This window comes from Vanessa cardui, chromosome 5 (assembly GCF_905220365.1).
Source record: "Vanessa cardui chromosome 5, ilVanCard2.1, whole genome shotgun sequence".
NCBI classification, from domain to species: domain Eukaryota; kingdom Metazoa; phylum Arthropoda; class Insecta; order Lepidoptera; family Nymphalidae; genus Vanessa; species Vanessa cardui.
Genome location: NC_061127.1, coordinates 2,722,278 through 2,745,323, shown reverse-complemented (window position 1 = coordinate 2,745,323; position 23,046 = coordinate 2,722,278). Strand labels below are relative to the sequence as shown.

Below are 23,046 nucleotides of genomic sequence, written 5' to 3'. Positions count from 1 at the left end.
ATCTAAAAACGCGATTACTCAAAAATGGTTCATTTTTACATACAGGGGTTAAAATTATCGCTAATAGTCCACCGTATTAGTTCCTAACGAGAACACGTCGAATTACCAACAACCCTTTATATTCATATTGTCACACACACATATGTATATGAGTAATTAAGCTTCGTACATCCAAATATATTTTTTTCCTTTTTGAAAGAACTACCAACCAACCCTTACCCAAAGATCGCAATAAACTAACAAATTGATTTGTAATGTCTGCTGTGCCGCCCCATAAGGATAAGCTCATTTCACATTGCTGCTATACTGGTGTGAGTCATCACACGTGTGGCGAAATTTCATCCAACATAAGAGTATACAGACCTATTAAAGTTTCCATACACGCCGTTTGGCTGAGATCGAAATGAATTATAATCACAATTACACGTTCTTGCTATTCATCACCGTGAACGAAATTAATTATAATCGCAAATAGTATTGCTTGCCAAAGTTGAACAAATCTGAGGTGCTTACTTCAGTTTAAACTCGCAGTATATGACTGAGATATTTTTTTATGACGTAGATAGGCGGACGAGCAAATAGGCCTGATGGTAAGTGGTCACCACCGTCTATAGACGATGGCGCTGTAATAAACACTTTCATTGCCAAGGTGCCACCTGAAAATTAAGATTTTATGTTTCTTGAGCCTGTAGCTACACTGACTAACTCACTCATCAAATTGTAACAGTACAATAATGGATATTGCTGTTAAGAGGTAGAATATCCGATGAGTGGGAGGTATCTAATAAGACAGGCTATCACCAAGTAAATAGTAGAAGCAATATGTTTCGTTAAGATGATACATTTAAACTGATATTGAACCCAAAGTAATAAACAAATTAACTGCTAATAATAAAAGCGACTGTTTGCAATTCGTCTAACATTCAAATAACAAACTCTCTTACAGTAAGATGCTTTTCCAAGATTTATCTGGATTCGGAACATGACTCATCATGTCACTTTCCTTCACAATAAATGTCATTGGGGTTTATCATCTTTATATGAAATACAATCAGTTTTTGATTCATTTGACACCTACGCGTTTTAGAAACTGCGCCTTAATCCACAAAAAACACTAGTCATTTTCTGGAGATCCTTAAGTGGCCTCTACCAAGCTGTTGAGGATTTAATTTTTTTTTAATTGTTTCAAAAATGAAATTGATTTGACACTTACATGTCTGAGAAACGAAAACCATTAATCTTGCCACTGATAGATAAACATCTGTGCATATGTTTATGTCCTGCTTTATGATCTTCTTTTCTTGGTGGTGGTGGTTCTTGGTGGTCTTTGAGGATCAATACCGATGAGATCAGAATCAATCAGAAGAATATTCGACCGACCCCTATATGGACCGAATACTCAAAATTGAACAAAAAAATTAAAAAGATCACGTGAATAAAACCAATTAACCATTTCATGTTTGGCGCTGCAGGAAAACATTGTCAGGAAACTTCTGTCATATGTATATCAACCAACTCATATTGGAATACGATGATGGAAATACTCCGAACCTTTTCAATTAATTATTTTCTTACCAAGTCCATAAATTGTCATTATATGACCAAAGTATGTACATGATTGGCTGACTTTCCTTGAAAAGTTAAAAAAGACAAAATTAACAGAGCCGCTCCTTAATTATAAAATACGTGAAAAAGCAGACCAGAAGTATAAGAAAATTTAATGCAAATTAAGTCCACATTATAAACTCTCGCTAGATTAGTTTCAATTCAATTATAATATAATGTAATAACACCTCACTTGTCTGTAATGAATTCTCACCCCCTTAGACATGCTTTACCATTATTTTCCTCGAAAACCTCCGAAAACGTCGAGCCTTATTCTTCGTACGAATACCCTTCAATAAACGTGCGCATATCGGTTTTAATATATTTTAAATTGTATACATAACTATCTACGTCCCAGCTTCCCACATGTGGGCCGGCAAACGTATATAGGCAAAAAATAATTACAATCAGCTGAATGCTGTAGGATCGTAAAGAAAAGATACACGCAGATAATTATTTATTAAAGATGGAGAAGATTAAGAGCAAATTTATTTAAACAAAAGTACTTATATGTATTAGTATTTGCATTACTTTGTTTGTTAATTAACTATAACACTATATAAAACTTTCAGTACGACAAATTTTGTATGTGTACTCGATCCAAATTCAAGATTTGTATAAAAAATGCAACACATATTCCACATCTCCTAGCGACATCTTCCCCGCCCGCCCTTCCTTCGAACCTCCCTTACCTTCTATGACATAGTGCTTAGTATGGGATAATTTAGTACACCTGGGTAGTACCAGGTCTCAATTATAGGTCAGTCATGAAGTTGCAGGGCAGTGAACAGTGCACTGAGCGGGTGTTTACGGGCGGCGCACGCATACTAACCTGTTGGGCTGTGGTGGGGGGAAGGGGGCAGGGTATCGACCGGGGCGAGGCAGTGTCAGTCCCGGCCGCGACCAGCCAGCGATTGCCCGTGTTCGCAAGTGACCGCCAGTGTACGCAAGTGATCGCAATTGACCGCAAGTGACCGCACGTGCTCGCAAGTGTTCCGACGTACCGAAATGCAGCCGGCAGCACGCTGGCCGCATTGAACACTCGTTACCAGGTGAATATATGAGATAATTATAGAATGTTTGTGTTTTTTAAATGTTTAGGTTTAGTTTATCGACGTGTTTTAGTAATAGCGTTGTTCTTTTACGAAACGTTTAGGTACGAATAGTGTTTAGAGCTGTAAAGTATTTTGGATCTACATTTTTGTTTGCGTAAAATGTTTAACTATAAAACAAAGAACATAAGCGTTCATTATAAGCTCGCTTCGTACGGTATAAACTAAACACTCCTTTCTAAGATTCACAAGATTTTAATTAACTTTGTTATCATATTAACCGTCTTAATATTTTTAACGATAAATGATTTTATGTTATTTTAATAACAGTGACAACCTTTTTTATCATTCATAACTATATTTTATTAAATTTAAAAATATATATAAAAATATCAAATTAGGTATTTTATTTGCGTAAAATCTTTTATTATTTCATCATTGTTTGACGTTTATAATAAGATTGTGTATGGGCAATATTTATTAACAAACAAAAAAATCAAATCCTATCATTGTTTTCTGGACGAAACAAAAGAATGATCACGCTTATGACTAGTGTCGCTCAAACACCAAACATTCTTGTTTATTCAAATATGTCATTGCGCTTATCGCAACATTAGTGAATCGATAAATCCAGAAAAACTAATAAATCCTTTATAATACGTTGTATCGTGCACGTTTAAAGTTTACAAACAATTCCCTATTTGAATGCCGACAAATGTCATATACGTTTATAATAAAAGTAAAAGTTCGACGACGTGTGGTCAAGGCGGTTGCCATTACCCATTTGCATCCTAACAGTCAATGACGAGACTATCTATTGAAATCTTTATATTTTAAGCTATTATTTGTAGTTGGTAGTTTGATTTAGACAATACGCTGTCTTTTGTTTGATTTTGTGTATCGAGCAATAATAAAATAAAACGTAGTAACGTTTTTATTTGTATATTTATGAACCGTTTAGTCTTACTGACTGCACACGATATAAATAATTTGAGCCTAGAAAGCTATAATAATTATATTGGAACATAGGCTTACTTTCTAAGGTAGCTTTAGGATAACTTTGTATTGTATGTATTTGTATTGTATTGTAGCTATAGTTGATATGAGATCAGCACTAGTTTCTTATGATGCAAATTATACAGATATTAGTCGTATAGAAATAAAATGATATTTAATTGTTGGGTAAAACCTACAAACCTAAGCCTTCCTGCTGAAATTAATACGATGCGAAAGATTTAAGTTAAAATATTATTAAAACATAAATCATCCATTCACGCTCTTCCTCGTATTTCCAATTACGTGGTATTAACGAACTGAAAGGTAATTATTGATAATGTCAGCAGACCACGGCGGTTACTAGCGGAAACTATGTATGAATTGAGAAAGCCGCCGTGATTGACATCGGTCAGGACACCAGATTACAGTTTAAAATACGGGAAGCTTACTTGATTGGTTTTTCCCAATACACGCCGCAACACAGACAAAAAAGTACATGTCGCAACGTTATAAAGAATAGTTCATCGAATATTAGATATAAACATACTGTATGTTATATGTTTGATCGCTGGAAAATTTCAGAAATGGAAGGTAAACGATCAAAAATTTAAACCGTACATCACGTACTTAAAAGTCAGTACTTATAACTAAATTTTAATCTTGTAAGAAAAGTAATGTATACATAGATACACATAGACACGCCTTTGTTTGTAGTTCTTATATACAAATACGTATATCGAAGATTATACAGCAGCTAGACGCAATGAAGGGATGACACGCCAGTTTCCTTCAGAACGTCCATTTATCATTGATAACAGTTTCGTTTCAGGGAACGGAACGAAACGTTCGCATTAATAACCGACGATAACCGATAGGCGTAAAATATAATATAAAAAGTACGACTATATAGTAAGTACCGCCTAATATAGGTTAGGTATATAATTGAAGATAATTTCCTAATTATTAGTGATCGCTTCTGCATAAACATTTACTGTTATTTCCAATGACAGTATAGAGTTCCTGGGGTAGTGGGACAATTTGGAGTAAAAATTGCTTTTATGAAACAAAATCTTTTAAAATTTTAGTCTATTTGTGAGATTATGATTATTAAACACAACCTATTAGGATCTATAAATATTTCGAATTTTAAATGCGTTGAGTTTAATCAACGCGAGACAAGATAGATACAGAAATCTTGTAATTATCTGAAAACATAGACGATACTGATGTTAAGCCAATTCGAACCCAAGCGTTTGTTCCTTCCTCCTCATCAATTAATTAAAGGTTCACTACTCTGTTATAAAGGAAATCCTATTCATCTCAATTGAAGGAAAAAGTACAACAACCAATCCGCTTTACATTCTTAGAGGTCTTAAGAATATAAGATGAGCCTCTTCGCTTATCTATGAGTGAGCTCATTTATGAAGATATCATGCCTTACTTTTAGTAACGATTATTATCGATATTTAGTTTATTTATAAAATAAAATATTAAAAATCGAATACCCTTTTTATTTGAAGTTTAAATATTTTCCATAGTTTTTAATTATTTCACAGCTCATTATTGATCACGCAAATAACTATAGAATGGAAAAAAGTAATAAGTATTTAGTTTAGTATTTGCAAGAAAGACTTTTTTCTATTACTCTCGTATTAACAGTTAAAATAGATTTCACAAAAGAATTGTCATTTATTTTTCTTTGACAATAAAAAAATACATAAACGAAATTTATGGTCTAAGAAGTTGTTGGCAACGTTCTAAGTATAACTTTAAGTTATCGGCGATTTAAGATTGGTCAATTTGGATTTGAACCAAGTAATAATGGACAGAAAGTTGAATTTTGTTAAGAAAAAACGTAGCAGGATTTATGAACTACGTCGTAGCCATCTGCATCTACGGCGTAGATGTGACTGCCTACATGAGTTGTAGCAAGGCCAGACGATTGTTCGAGACAGAATAGAAGTGACTGATAGTTTTGATGAAGAGTTTATTATTTGTGAAGTTTTTTCTTTACTATTTGTATAACTATGTACTATACTTTTAAAATATTTATTCGTAGACGTTACTTTATAAAGTTGCAGCACGGGGGTTTGATCTCGATTCGATCAAATGAAAAGTTCTGGCAGTAAACTACTCGGAAATCACAATCCATAAAATCGACGTTAAGTAATAGAATATCTGTTGCATGGTCGGTACCTGGCTCGATGGTCTATTGGCAACCTCGTGAGGTTTTTTCTGTTAAGGAAATCTTCGTTCGAAACGCCGGAATCGGAAAATTGGCATTGTTTGTAAATCTAAGCCTGAAGGGTAATATGTAGATACATTTGTCTACACTATATTTTTTTTTTGCTAAGTCAACAAATCTTTAAAATTTAGTTGCCGTAGATAAAAGGTTATTGTTTGTCAAGGTATTATATAAACCTCAAAGTGCATTAGACAACGTTCTTTGTTAGATACTAGACCACTAACTCTATTGATGGACGAGGTCTCCGCATAATGTCTTCACAAATCAGACAACGTTCTAGGCATCGAGACACCCTAAAGATATAAGACGCCGGCTTCCCTTATCTTAGTTGCCTTTTTATACCCGGTTTCCTAACCAGTGACGATGTCCAGTGGGATTCAAAAACAACCTACTCGTTGAATAAAATCTTCCCAAATATTCAATTATTAGAAATTATGTTTATGTGTTTTATTTAAAAAGAAAGAACAATTAAATAATACTTGGTTTCATGCTCGACATTTTGCGGTGAAACTGCGGAAATACTTCATTGTAATCTAAAATTTTTGAATGAGTACTTCATTAAATCTGACCTTGTGGTAGGTCTCTAAGGGGTGACCTTATATTACTTTTATTATTTTTATATTTACACCAATTTATAAGTACATTATTACAACATTGCCAAGAATTATTTATTACAGTTCAGGAATGCTGATTGTTAGGAATACTAGAATGAAAAATTACTAGGTATGTATGTAGTACACATTTGATTCATGCATTCATATAAATATATATATTTTACATATGCGACAAAAACTGATCAATTACTCACTAGCTAACTGTGAGTAATGAGAGAAGATTGTAATATAGTAAATGTAAGAGACATATAAAATTAAAGCTAAAATGTCAAAATTCTTGGTATCCTTTTTTATCTTTTTGTATAAAAAACAAGAAGAGTTAGATAAAAAACAATAGGCACTTATATATATATATATATATATATATCATACTTACAATACTGAAATCGGGGTATGCAATGTTGATTGTGTTTATTCGAGATTGTATTATTTGTTAAATCTTAAAACAATCTGGACATTCTCAAGTTTCGCAAAGTGCTGACAAACTGGAACAATTCCGCGAAAAATCAAATGTTTATTTTTCCTTACCGGAAAAAGATTACTTCAATAGTGACTCATTCCCGAGATACAAGGATAATGATCCTGTAAAAAGTCTGCGTTATATCGTAAATTTTGATCGGAGTGGTAATTGAAATAATATTTGCAAGCTTGACGTCTTCATTTATTCGGTTTATAAACAGGAAATGAAAGAAAGGCAATTAGTTTTTTGGATTTCGTATTTATGTCTTCTGATTTAAGCAGCAACATATTTCCGTTTCGTACATTCCAATTTTCGTATTCAGTATTTTGTTATAACACGTTAACATATAAACGTTTCCAGGAATACGTTGGATGTAATTATTTAGGTTCATAAATACTCTAATTCGCATCAGCGCAGCGTGAGAGCTGTTAGAGTACGACAATTTAAATGTAATTTAACAAATTCAAAAAAAAGAACAGTCAATCGTCAATTTGGAACATGTATATGATATTACAAATTATTACGTTCGCGTAGAGATAATTTTCACATAGGAAAAATTTTGAAGTTCGAAATTTGAAATCACTTAATTCGGATGTGATCTGTTTTACAAATTGTACCGATCCTACATCAAAGCCATTTATTTTGTGACGTCAGACATGCGTACTGCCATTTAAGTTTCTTCGTCGGTTTTTTTCTTATTTCAGACTTTTCGCTATCCGTTGAGCAATTGTACAGAAATATTGAGTTTGTTCTGTAAAATGGTAACTATTCATTACCATACCGGTCCCATATTCCGGTCAAAAAAAATAACTACATAAAACCTCAATGGTATATGTATATATAATGGCTTGGACCAAATACTTTTGCTTTCACATCTATTCAATGAAAACATATATTAAAAAAAAAACTGAAATTGTAACAGATCTCTTCTCATCTTATGACTCAAGTATGATACCTAGATATTATCTTATTTTATCATCACGTCCTGTCGCCTGTGTTAAATTTAATGAGACGAAATTAATAGTCAGCGAAATCGTCCGTTGTTGAGTCATATTGTTAGAATCACCTCATAAATGCGCCGTTTTTCCATTTTTATACAGCACTGAATTTATACAACCTTCTGATAGTGAGATACTGATATTTGGTGACGTCATATTGTTGAAAATTCCTATCAGTGCGGTCACGAATTTATTAGATACGGTGATATTTTGTCAAAATAAAAATGAATATTATTTTTAGTATATATATTACAATCAACACCATGACAGCTCATGCGTTAATTAGTGTGTTAATTGTAATTTACGTTCACACAGTGACGGGTTTTGTTGAAATATTACCAACCTATATTTATTTAAAAACGTATTTTTTATTATATATGTTAATGAAGGGCAGCCTAATGGGCAACCTGATGGTAAATGGTTAATGACATAAAAAATATTTCTTACCAATACGCGAACAACCTTGCGATTGAGATGTCATTGTGGCGTACATAGGCTCACTCACCCTTCAAATTGGGACACATCAATACCAAGATTGTACCCAGACTAGCTTGCACAAATTAACTCGGTCTGTTTGAGAATATTAAGCCTTCTCTTCCATTAAGGAGAGGGCTAGGAACATATTCCACCACGCTTTTCCTGTGCGGGTTAGTGGAATGCATACGTGGCAGAATTTTTATGAAATTGATGAAGTTGATGAATTTTGATGAAACACATGCAGGTTTCCTCACGATGTAATATGCCCAATATATAAAAACTTATTTAAACAATATATCTGTTTTCCGCTAAGTCTTAACATAAATGTAAATCTTTGTATGTTATGAAAAGGAATGAAGTTAATCAGAGCGTATTTAAATAACATTTATTTGAATACAAACTTTCTCTTTTATGATATCTCTAAGATGAATTGCAATATAAAGCAAAACACACTGTGAAGCCCTGCAAATTATTTCAAGAGCTCGATCAATATTCAATGAAACGATACAGGCTTTGAAACCACGATGTAAAGAACAGACAGTTTCAAGTGGCGGATACCAATTAGCTCGAATGATTGATACAGCCGGTATCGCGGTTCTGAAGTGCTTAATGTATTTAATACTCATTTATGTTCCCGATACCAGAGAATTATATAAGTAAAGGTTTATGGGAACACAGCTTGGACTAAATAGACACTGGCCTGTATTATAAAGAACCAAATTAAATTAAAACCGTGTTACGCATATGTACATATATAAAAAATAACTTATATGATTCAACAACTTAGTAATCGGCCAACGAAGTCAAATTATTAATCTCAATAATATAAAAAAACTCTTTATAAATAAAAGTAAAAAGAAAGTAACAGCCTGTAAATTTACCACTGCTGGGCTAAGGCCTTCTCTTCCATTAAGGAGAGGGTTTGGAACAATTTCCACTACGCTGTTCCAATGCGGGTTATTGGAATGCACATGTGGCGGAATTTCGATGAAATTACACACATGCAGGTTTCCTCACGATGTTTTCCTTCACCGCCGAGCACGAGATGAATTATAAAATTAAGCACATATATACAGTGGTGGGTTTGAACCCGAAATCATCGATTAAGATGCACGCGTTCTTACCACTGGGCCATCTCAACTCTTTATTAATAATAATTATTATTATTATATAATTTAACTGCTAAGTATAAAAACTAGAATTTAATTTTCCTAAAATACACGTAATAAAATACTAAATGTGATATACGCTTAGTACATAATCAAAGCTTAAACGCTTAGAGCGGCGTTCAGTCTCCAAAAGGTTTTGTAGAACTGACAATGCCAAACCAGGGAAATGTTTTTGCCGGCAATTTCTTATACATTTTTACCAAAATTTATGCAAAATAATTCTTGAAGACTTTTTTGTGTAATTACTCGTACTTGTTTCCTTTGGTCGAAATTTTCACAGGCTTTTGTGTCCACGCTGTTCCGATCATCTCGATTATTTGTTATTCCTTATTTTGTTTCGCTTTGCTTCTTTAATTCTTTTCTAATACATTACCATGACATACTATATATAGTATCTACATTTACATATTATATCATTAATCATATTAAAATTGCTACACTTGTTACTAATATCCATTTTTTCCATGAAACTAAATGTATTTCTTAAGAATACCAGGTATTACTAATACGACTATTATCCTGTAATTATGGACACAGCTATAGCTTACATCAAACTATTAACTATAAGCGGTCAAACTTTCGCCTTTCAAGAAATGCGGACAATACATTTGTTGACCTGAAGGCGTCATCGTTTCATACAATAAACTTTCTATTATTCGATCAATCTTTAGAACTCAAACAAATAGAATGACACGCAGCGTTCATTGATTTACCGATTCCATTTACAATGACTCACGTTTCGATAAAATTTAATTCAGTACTAACAGCTTTGGTAACAAAGAAAACAATTATTGAATATTATTCAGGATATTTTATTATTGTTCTGTGGAAATATGTATATTAAATAAATAAATAAATAAATATTGTACAACATCACATACATTACTCTGATACCAATGTAAGTAGCTAGAGCACTTGTTTCACAGAAAATCAGAAGTAACGATGATACCACAAACACCCAGATCCAAGACAACATAGAAAACTAATGAATTTTCTCCATCGACTCGATCGGGTATCGAATCCGGGACCTCGGAGTAGCGTAACCGTGAAAACAGGTGTACACACTACTCGACCACCGAGGTCGTCAAAAAATAACAAAGCAATATAGATAGTTATGCTGTAGATTTAAGTCACCCCACCTGGATACGTGTTATAAATCAAACGATTTTTGTGCTAAGCCCATCTATCAATTTTGTCAGCGCTTAGCGGCTCAACAGCCTTTGTGATGGTAACATACTCGCAGAATATTACGAGAAGCTTAGGTGATAGGTAGGCTGCTGACAGTTTATCAAAACTTATTCCTTGCAGTGATATAAAATAAGAGGCCGATCGTATTTATATGGAACCATAGACAAAATTGAGAATATAACATTTTAAGTATGTTACACGTGTTACAAGGTTTACCGATAAAAGTCGTACTTTTGTTTTACTGTTTATGCATAGGCAACCTCGTACTGTGATTACTTTCATACAATACCTAAAGAAATTAAAATATTATGACGAAATGCTGATATATCTTTTGGTGGTAATTGAAGTGAACGCTGGCAATTTAGTCACCGGAAGGCAATTCGTTATGAGGAACAGCTGTCAAAAATTAATTACTAGGTTTTCTAATTCGGCGGCTGAGATTGCTGTTCCTCGTCGCCAAATTAAATTGCCGAACTGATTTAGATTGCGATACCGAAACGGTATAATGTATCTCTGAATATTAAAATACTAAGTGTATCGTGTAAATATATTTATAGCTTCAAAATAAATTAATACGTGAGTTTCCCCACGCCGGTTGGTCAGTTGGAAATACCGTTGTATGACAGAAGTCAGATTCATTTGAACTCTACATAATAATTATTATGTATTTAAATACAAACAATTTAATTTAATATTGAATCGTGATGACTTAGTTGCTAAATGTCTTCCAAACCGGTCGTCGAATCCGGGACAACCAATGGATTCAAGGAACATTTCGAGGAACCTACCAGTGGTGGATGGGAATCTGCCCCGTGTATGAACCAAACCTTGACCAGACTTGAAGCATTTTAAGCGTTGTAGAGTAAACTTCATTTCATGAAAAAAGCATAGCGGGCATAGCAGACTAATAAAATAATTATAACATTATATTTGCTATAATATTAGTAATGGCATAATATTAGTGCATAAATCTTTATTTAAAGGTCAACGCCTCTTTTTATATTTTAAATTTGTATTCATTTTTCGCCCATAGCATTAAACGCTGTTGGTCTACGTGGTCGTTATTGTATTATTTTTCATAATGATGAAGTCCTTCTAAAGTACTTCTTATATAAGTAAAATAAGAAACTTACTGTACTAGTATATATTTATATATATTTCGTATAATGTTAAGCACTATGTGTTGTTAATATCAAACCTCAAAGACAGTGCCTATAGTTACACCGACTTACATAACCTGCCAGCCGGACCAACAATAATATATTCCACTGCTTGACGGCAGAATACGTGATAACTTTCTGTTTGTCTAACTGACTGTCTTCATTAAAGTCGTGCGCTAAGAAATTAATTTATATGACAGATGAAACTCATTGGAGATCCGTAAACCTTTATTATTATATATTTATTAAATATAAAATAACTATAAATAACACTGAACCCTCCGCACGACTCACATTCGCCCTCGAACGTTTTTATATTTATATGTTATAAACATCCGTTTGTTTTATGTGTTTCCAAATATCGATACGCAGTCATGGATGTTTTGTCGTGTCGTGTTCGTGATAGAACTTCTTTCTTCAATGTCAACATCGCCGCATTCAAGACCCGCTGAAACATCTGAACTTTGAATGTATTGTTTCCGCAACATTGCTATTAATATTACGAATGATTTATTGTGATCTTCAAGTAATTTATGATATTTGCATAATATTTTCACTGATCTTTGAATTGATTAATGGAACTCCTACTGCTACACACGCAACTTGTAATTCCTTTGTTTCAATTATAAGTAAGTTAATATGCTAAGTGTCCGAATAATGCAAAAATATCCAATCTAAAAAACTACTAAAATAAATATTATTAAAATTTAAAAGACAAAAATACTGGATGATAATAAAAAATAATGTCTTTGAAATTAAATTTATAATTTTATATAACAGAGAGTCTGAAAAAAATAATAAACAAAAGTTATTTGATTATTTTCAGTCTTAATTTAAAAATATAGATTAATTATTTGTGTACCTGTGGATTAGTAAATTTTAACACAACTCAATCCAATTAAGGCTGTTGGATAATAATGTCACGACTCTTAGTATCAATAAATCTTATCGGTAACCGATGCGTTCACAGGTGACATTAATAGACATCATATTGACGACCTCCGTGGTCGAGTGTACACTGGTTTCATGGGTACGCCACTCTGAGGTCCCGGGTTCGATTCCCGGCCTCGTCGATGTAGATTACTATTAGTTTTCTATGTATTCTTGGGTTTGAGTGTTTGTGGTACCGTCGTTACTTCTGATTTCCATAACACAAGTGCTTCAGCTACTTACATTGGGATCAGAGTTTTGTATGTGATGTTGTCTCATATTAATTAAAAACAATATAAATATTCTATATTCTTTTAACCGTGTATCAATAATATTTCAACACGATCGTTTTGTTTTATATATTTAGATTAAAACATTAGAGAAAATTCAAAAGCACATTAAAAAACTCCAGGTATTAGAGATTATAAGATTTATGTGTCACTCACTCCTTTGATTTTTGAATCAGATGATTTTTTATTGTATTTGATATGAATATGAACCCCTGTCACGTTTACATTCTAAGCGAGTGAAACTGCGAAACGCAGCTCAAAAGACCGAAACGTGCTGTGACTTCTCGTATAAGTTCTTTATGTATTTTTATAGTAGTTTTCATTTACGTATTGCAAAACAATAACCTCTTATTTTATGTAGACCCTTTAGATTATTTATATGTCTATTTGGACTGTCAAAGCCATTATAGCCTCTAAAGTACATACACACAAGTAAAATAGAATGAATTTTCATGTGTCAAACTTAGCTTACACGCACACTTAAGTAATAAAGTTGGCCCGTTTGTATTAGTTCTGATGTATTGCGACGATCTTGATGTATAAATAATAATGTAACGTATAAATATGGCTCATATTTTAAGTCGATCGAAATATACCGTCAATAAAATACGAAGGTTTATAGCAACGTCAAATATGCTTGTAGCGATATAATAACTGTCAGGCGATACCTCGAGAAAGGACATAAATGTTTGTCAAAACATTTACGTGGATCCCTTCCTTCCCTTATTTTGTGCCTTATTGCGATATTTCGAATAACTGCTACATATCGTTTTTTTTTTTTCGAAAAGCTATGTAAACTGTTGCTATATATGATACAATATATTATAGTAAATTATGATTAGAAATTAAGGAAAATTTCTCACTTTTTAAATCAAGGAAGGAATAATGTTCACTGCCAGGCTTCTCCTTTTAATGACAATGTTTGGAACCTATTGTGTCACTATTCATACAAATGTGAATTGATTGATAAAAATGTGGCAGATATTCATCTAAAACAAGTATTACTATCTTAACCACAGGTCACGAAATGAATTGTAACAAAAATAATCTTACGAAGATTAAATAATGCTTGGCTCGCTTTTGAAAACACAACTTTCGTTATGATTCCCGTGTTCCAACCCCTGGATCACCTTGGGGCGTTTTAATTAAATTGTACATACAAGTGTGTTATAAAAACGGAATGGGATAGAAAATTCAAAGGCTTTGCTGGAGCCCTAGTTACTCAGTCTGTATATCGTTATTGTACCACGAAACGGTAATGAAAAGAAACAGTGTGTTGCAGTGTGTATAACGAGACGTAGACTAGCTAGTGTAATTACAGGCACAAGAGTCAACTACGAATACATCTGTTGCTAGACATATGCACAGTCAGGGTAAGAAAAGGTTCGTCATCTTAAGATCTATTTTGATGATCTCAGTATGAGCGATCTGCTTTACCGATTTAGAATTAAAATTGCGTCGCAGTGATTTGATGTTTAGATTCAAAAGGTACTAAAAGTTTAAGACTTTTAAGAAAGGAATGATTTGAAAATTGACGAATGTTTTCTTACTCTGACTATACATGTATAGATAGCGTTGGAGAATTTTGTGTTTATTAAATATGGCTTCAGCCAATGGTTATCGTAAGCGGCATAAGCGTTCGTGAGGGGTGACTCAGGATAAAGGGCGATTGCACAATCTATACCAATATTATAAATGTGTATGTAATTCGGTCTGTCTGACTATCTGTCACTCTTTCACTACCAAACCACTAAATATGATGAAATTTTATATGAAGATAACTTGAGCTCGAAGAAAGGACATAGGTTACGTTTTTTTGTCTACCATTTGATAACTAACCCCTAAAATGCGAGTGGAACCTCGGGTAACAATTAGTATTCAATGTTCGACAAATTAGTTTATAGCGCAAGAAAATTATAAAGGCGTGTAGACTGCCGGCGAAAATTTGCGAAGAAATATGACAACTTGTATAAAACCTTTTACTTGATATTTCTTATACAACTTAGAGAACGGCCTGGATCAAAGAATATGAAAATTATAAGAAAGTATTACTCCCGACGTCGTAACTTCAAATAAATCCATATTTATGAGTTTTAGTCTTTTCGGTTCGATAAAAAGTATCATACTGTGAAGAGCTTCACGGTCCCTGAATGAAACACTTAAGCCGATTCCATTTGTGTTCTGTGACGTAACATGCAAACGAGACGCATAATAGCATTTCTAATATCACAAGATAGGTCGGTACAAAGACTTTAGCGAAACTAAGCATCTGCGTAGGACGCAGAACGCAACTGAACTCCTTATTCTCTGACTAAAAATCTGACAGTACCGGGAAGAGTTTAGACGCGTGTAATTATGATAAAACATGTATTCAACAAATAGATATGATAGAATGAGTAAGTATTATAGTTTAAACACTAGTAATAAACGTACACCTATGAGCTACTTATGCGAAATGCGAAAGTAACTCAGTCTGTTACCTAAGCTTAACGCTAACTGCTGAGCTGAATTAGAATAAATTTGGTGTGGAAATGGCATGAGATCCGAAAAGGACATAGACTACTATTGTAATTCAACTTTCGAGGGAGTAATGTGAGGTTGGCTTTTTATGTTTTTCTGTCGGTTAAAGCCGCAAATACAGCTAGTGCATATAATATACAATAGTTGTAGGTATAATAGCGTAAGGTCATCGCGGAGCCAGCTTGATTATCGAGCGTCAGCTCTCATATTTGGAGCGCTCTCAGAGTTTTGGACTTTCGAGTGCGTCCTAAGGGTGTCTCTCGTTAATTTTTGCAATGGCCGGCGACGTCCTCGTAAGAATACATTATGTATACAACTTTCCCTTACCTTAGCTATTTCACATGTATTGTACTCTCCTCTTTATTATGTATGCTTTTATTTATTCAATATTTGAGAGCATTAAAAATTATTTTACGTTACTCTAATGCAACTTGGATAAAAAGTCAAAATATTTAATTGAAAATAATTTTCTTAAAAAAAAATTAAGAAAATTATATTTACACTAATACAAGTAGAGTACTACTAACACGAGTAGAGTACTACTCTGTCTGGATAGTGAATCATCTGTTTTTCCAAATGTTCGCTGTTTTATAGGCAGCTGTAGGTTAGCGCTCAGTACAAAGCCTGTAAATGCTCCTTTGTTTCTTAATTACTTAATTGTATCCTTTTGTTAAGTCTTTACTTTCGTTCTTTGAAGTCCAGGGTGTTGATATAACACATTTAAACTGATCCTTCACCGATGAAATAATATTGTTTATAATACTTTTTAAATTATATTCCTGCATTTTGGATGACTTTACTAACATGTAGCCTTAAATCTAGCCTTCGAATTGAATATATAAGGATCGTTTACTAATCATTTTTATTATTATATTTACTACCTCTACAATCAACTTTCGTGAGTAGAATATCAGTATGTAAATTGTCTCTCCGCTGACATGGGAATTGGGATCCAAGATGTAATGTCCCTTGTGCCAATTATACTAACTCACTCGACCCCGCCAGTACTAATAATCAATATAAATTTACACAAGATAATAGAAAAACGCTAGGTACATATAGTTCGACTTTTAAATAATTACCATTGACTATATAGGTCGTCCTACTCATTGCAAATAAATGATCAATATGAAAGAAAGAGGAGAGCATATTTCATATGTGTAGCCTGCACTCGTTGATATAATATCGTGCGAGAAAACTGACGAATGTATATGGCCACATTGCATTGTCGTGTAGTTTATGAAGAAGTCACGTGGATGATTGGTAATAAGGTCACAAATGTTCGAACCTATATTTAAGTAAAACACACCTCGTATATATTGTATGCGGTTTCTGATAGAGATGTGGCCGCACAAGCCAAGCTCACCGTGATAAATCCCTTTGGTGCGCGAGAGTGCATCGACAGCGAAGCGAAGTGTTTTCGGCGTCACCTGAAATACTGAATTGTTAAAGCTTGCCTTCATACACACACACGCTAATATTATGCGAAGAAGATAATATAAGACATAAATAATAAATACGATAAGCATAAAATAATATGCGGATAATGTAAGAAAAGGCTGCGTTTAACTGAACACGTGCCGTGTTATCGACAGCTCATTAGCCAAGTGGGTCGCGGAGTTCAAATCATGTCATGTCGTTTTCAGTTATAATACATAATTAATAGCTTCTGAACTACATTACTCTTGTATCTTAATAAGCAGAAAGTGCGCAATGGCTCAGTCTTTAGAAGACACGAATTCTAATTTTAAATTGCGGTTCAAATTCTACTCACTTGTACGGATTAATGGTGTGTTTACGTTTTTTGAAAAAGAAACGCAAGAGGATGCATTCTTAAATTATAGAAACTCACTGAATCAGCAAGCAATAAGCTATAGTGGGGAAGAGGCATTTGCCCATTCATATATAAAGGCTGTTACCAATACTAGATGCCAAAATAATATATATTGAAAAGAAATGTTTTGGCATAAATTTGCTTATAATATTGTATTCTTATAAAAAATAATCACGCTTTACTACCTACAACAACAAATGCTACCACAGCGTGAGTGATGACGTTTTGTTTCTTTTTTTTCAAATATTATGAATACAAATTAATCCGTAAAACAAAGCCGAATCTGATGAAGACCGAATTTGAAACTAAATATACGATTAGATTTCATGTCTTCTAGAATCTGTCATCTCGACCAACTTTTTGCTTATTAAAATAGATAGGCGTGTCATTTTATATAAGTTTATATATCTGTTAATTAAAATCTTGGTTTAAATATTAGTTGATTTTCATACCGGATATATAAATTTATTATAACTTAATTAGTAAGTAACCACGGAGATTAGGTATTGCTGATTCTTATCAGTAGAATCTACATTCGAATTGTCTTGAAATCTATTGGTCCAATAGGCCAAAAAAATAACCAATTTAAATTAACTTTTGCTTTTCCATTCGTATTTTGTAATTTTTCGTATATACAGAAAAATATTATTGATTACCTATGTGAGAAAATGTGATACTCATAGCATTTGTATAGGGATCAAACATAAATTACTTAGTCTTATTGCTTAATAGAATAGATTCAGTTATTGTGGGATAATGTATAGGGTTTTACAACAGGATCCCAGAAAGCAATCAAAATATATCTGCTGCCATATAAAAAGGGTAAAGGAGCGCAAAGGGTATAATAGGCAATATGTGAGTTCTTGGAATAATAATTATGAGACTTTTGTTCAGGGATGATTACACACCTGGGGAATGAAATGAAGGTCATCATTTTTCCTTGTAACATTGAACATTTGTAAATACGTACAAATTGACAAATACATACCCTGATTATCTTAGGCGGATTTTTCTTGCCTTGGGGTATTTCTTAATTTCACCATTCCTTAACTGTAAGGCTTGTGTATTGAATGAGGCTTATAATTTCATTTAATTAGTTAAGGCTCTCATGTTGTAACTTCAGTACTTGCAAGTTTGCCAAGAACTGCGACTGCAGCGTGTATATTTATTACGTGTATAAATTAATGTTAAGTATAATTACTGCAAGTATGCCAATGTAAGCATAGTGAAAGTTGCCAGACTTTAAAGTTTATGGTGAATTCTGGCAACACATAGTTCAATTAAAACTACTCATCCCGATTTCGTACGTGAAATAGGGATATACATGTAACCTCACACATGGAACTCTATTTATTTATGCATCGATGATTTCATGACTTCATTTATATGTTCAGAGAAAAAGACAGTTGTGCTGAGATGATTTGTTTTGTAACATTGAGTGAGATAGCGCTTTAATATGTAGTGTAATATAAAAAAAAATATGTAAATGTAATACAGTAGTAAATCTTCATCCGATCCGAGTGTCTTTTGTCACGTAGCTTAATCCCTGCAAAACGGAGCACTGGAACACGAGTGGAGCTTAGATGAACACAAAGGGAATCGACCGGTTCACGTTAAAGTATAATCTCCGAATTGGTACATTTAATCCACTGTAACTTTGAGAGCATTGAATTATCAAATTCTTTTAATTTCTTAAATAAGTAAGAATACATTTCTTATTGTATTTATTTGTCTGTAACGACCCACCCCGGCTTCGCATGGGTGCAAACCTATCTAAATACACTGACTAAAAAATGTTTTTATTTACGACATCAAATTAGGAATAACTACAACTATCAGAGTTTCTTTACTATATTGACCATGTATTTTATACAAAAAACTTTCTCTCAAATTCATCTATCTATTAAAAAAACAAAATCCGCATCAAAATCCGTTGCGTATTTATTAGCAAACATAGGGGCAGACAGCGGTAAGCTATTGTTTTATACTATGTAATGATTGTATTGATTGATAGGCTATAGCAACATAATCAAATTTTGCCTTTGGCATTTCACGTATACGTACCTAGTCGTTTATTGGGATAGGAATGTTAACTATAAAATTAATGCCTTAAAACATACAGAACAATCTATATTACATGACACATATAGGTGTTTTAACAAGACTTGTAAAAATATATTTACCTTCAATCATTAATAAAAAAATATACGTCCAGTTTAAAAAGGTATTATAGAATAACCATTATTTTATTTCAAAGGCTATTCTTGTAACGTATCGATTGTCCACACATCAACATTGTAGCTTGTCGCTTGTACGACCTTCACCCGTTTAAGTTCGACCATTCAGACTGAAATAAAATGAATCAACGACACGGACGACTTTGTATTTATCTTTCTCGCTATATTCAATTTTAAAGTATTTTTACGGTCTCTGTTCTTCAGCGGGTGGCGTAGTAAGCTATTTTTGTAAGGTCATCATAGTGGTTGTAATAGACTGTCAATTTCCCACTGCTGGGCTATCCTATCTGGAACTCCTCCTCTTATGAGAAGGCTAGGAACATATTCCACCACTGCTCCAATGGGTTGCATGATTTCACATGTGGTAGCTGCTCAAAAATGGGTTGATGAATTCACATGTGATAGAATTTCATTGCAATAAGACACATGCAGGTTTCCTCACGATATTAGAAAATAACTAGAAAAATGAGATGAATTATAAACGCCAATTATGCACATAAAAATTCTATGGTGCTTGCCTGGGTTTTGAACCGGCAATCATCCGGAAAAGACTGGGCCATCTCGGCTCTTTTGGTAAGTTTTGTAAGGTAATAAAGTTATCCTTATCGCTGTCGATAAATGGCTAGAAATTGAAATCTTGTCGTTGACAAAGAGCCTAAAAGGCCGATCGATGTTTTGGGTTAAATAATTTTTTTATGTAATTAATTATCCGTATAATTCAATTTCATTAAGTATACCATTTTATACATTCCCTTATTTCCGAAGGCGTCCTGATAGTAAATTTACATGTCATGTTAAAAAAACTAACAAACGCGGCGTATTACACGAGATTAGCGTTCGTAAGTTTTCCTGCATAATGCATGCATAATACATAATAATTTAATTAACGTAATTTAATTGGTGCAAATAAGGAACTACTAAGTTTCTTAGAGCTTCTAGTTAAATAAATAATGTTTTCTTTGTAACTCAATTCAAAGTGAACGAAGTTTTGTTGTTGGATATACCTAGTTTAATGATAAACATTTTTACTGAAATTAGTTTTGAAGACATAGTTTTATTTTCCTTTAGTCCTCCACATTCCGAACTTGTGCTAGCCTCAAGTAAAACTGAGCTGATATAAAGTAGGCTAAGTGATTACTAGACGTAAGTTGAGACAATAATGGTTGAATAAACGGTTTCGCATGAAAATATTATGTTATTAAAACACCTATTAATCGAATCATACCTCCTTATATGAGGCTGTCAATAGTAACATTTAGATATGTAAATTAAAACCGCCTAATTTACAATGAACAGACATACTGTTTATTAACATAGAAATGAGATAGATGATTTTTTTTTTAATTTCAACAAAATGTTCAAGGGAGATAGCGTAAAGCTTTAATTTTCAGGTCTTATTAATTCCTTAGAAAACGTCAATTTTTGAGTGTAAATTAGTTACTTACATTATTTCAAGTAAAATATTTTATATTGTTAATTTTGCTGTAAATTGCTACAAGATAGCATCAACTACGAGACCATATAATTGAAATTAGTGCCATGCAAAAACACATGTTTGATTTCATTATATATGTATGTAAAAAATACATTTCATATAAAAGGCGGACTCATTGCTAAAATCTAAAAGCATTCTCTATTTGCCTTAGGAAGTACAAGAATACGTTGTTGCATACAATCCATTTTATACATTTCACGGAAAATGCAGATGCATTGAATAAAGGAAAAGTCTAGTAAATTCCTGTAAGCTGGGCTCTCCTTTTCAAGGAGGAAATTTCTAGCTCATTCAACTAAGCTCCTCCGATGTGATTGGATGAGTGGATAAACTCGTACACGTGATCACTTCAGATCTTCATTTGTATAATTTAACCACCGGCCACACATACATATTATAAACACGAAGGATTATAGTTATAATAGTGATTTTCATTCCGTATCGTTTTCTCATTTAGCGTTTTATTCTAATTTAAATATTACTGAACCGTTATTCTTTGAGTTTGTTTGTCATTGAATTTTCAATATCAGTGCATAAACCGATTGAGTATCTCGTCTTTGAAGTCGCTTTGAAAATCCGATTTGTCTTATCAACATCTTCTATATATATTAATTCGAGTGTCTGTTTGTAACATTAAAATAGCCGCTTTGTAATAAATGTATTTTTATATATGATATATATACCAAAATAACAGTTTTTACCATTTTTGTCTGTATGTATGTTTGTTCCGGCAAATCGGAACGGATGGACCGATTTTGACGGGACTTTCACTGGCAGACATTTGACGCAATAAGGAGTAACTCAGGCTAAAACACGTTTTTTTTTTCGTTAAATTCAAACACGTACGAAGTCGCGGAAACAGCTAGTCCATAATAAGTTCGGAAGTGCGAATTATTTTGATGGCACATGTGATTGTACTAATGATTATTATCTACTGATTCCGCACAGAAAGATAGATCTATTTAACGGACGCCGTTTCCGATCGCAGTCTTAGATTGTGTACTACAAAAGAGTTTCGTATTGACTGGCGGGAGATCTCGTGGGTGTAAGCGGTTTGGTTTCTATCAAATGAATTTCATTTTCCTTCTTTTATATCGATCTGCAGAAGTTTGGTAATATTTAAAGAATCATTATTTTGTTTGAAATTATAAATATTGGCAACGATTGAAACGGAACCGGTTGTTTTAATCTTAAATGATTTATTTACTCGTAACGTTTTATATTCACTAATAAATGTATTTTATGTTATATAAATAGTTTATATGAATGTGTATTTTAAAAAAAAGAGATATACACAAATGTCGACAAATAAGAGACTTAAAGCTACCACCGGTTTCGGTTCGATTCGGTTTGTAGATTTTCGGTTAAGAACCAGTTAGAAACTCAGTAATTACTCTTATTCAAAATTCGAAATATAAAAGTTTGAGAATATAAATTACTGAGACTGGCATAGAAGGCATTTGTCCGAACCCGATATTGTGAAACGATTTTTATGTATGAATACTATTGGTTTGTCAACAATCATTGCGTTTTTCTATTATGCTGGTCCAGATGCGTTAGGTTTCCTTATTTTAAACAGAATCTATTTTTAGCAACATATTCACGTAATGCCAGTGAGTATATTTTTAAAATTTTAAATTTATGATCTATTCTGATCGATCAAACAATCGGCGTTGACAGATCGAAGCGGATACATCGAGCGGCTACGTAGGCGTGGCGAACGTTATTTTTGCGCGCGCGCAGAACGCCAGTCAATTGTTTGTTGACTCACCGCTTCGT

At 33.2% G+C, this 23,046-nt stretch overlaps 1 protein-coding gene across 4 annotated transcripts in view; it reads left to right on the top strand.

Moving 5' to 3' along the window:
• The first annotated feature begins 2,498 nt into the window (after nt 1-2,498).
• LOC124529951 overlaps nt 2,499-23,046 on the top strand; it is a 72,167-nt gene continuing 51,619 nt past the window's right edge. For all 4 annotated transcript variants that reach the window (XM_047103906.1, XM_047103905.1, XM_047103904.1 and 1 more), the window contains exon 1: nt 2,499-2,657. The gene's annotated coding sequence lies outside the window, so the exon portion shown is untranslated. The remainder of the gene's footprint in view (nt 2,658-23,046) is intronic.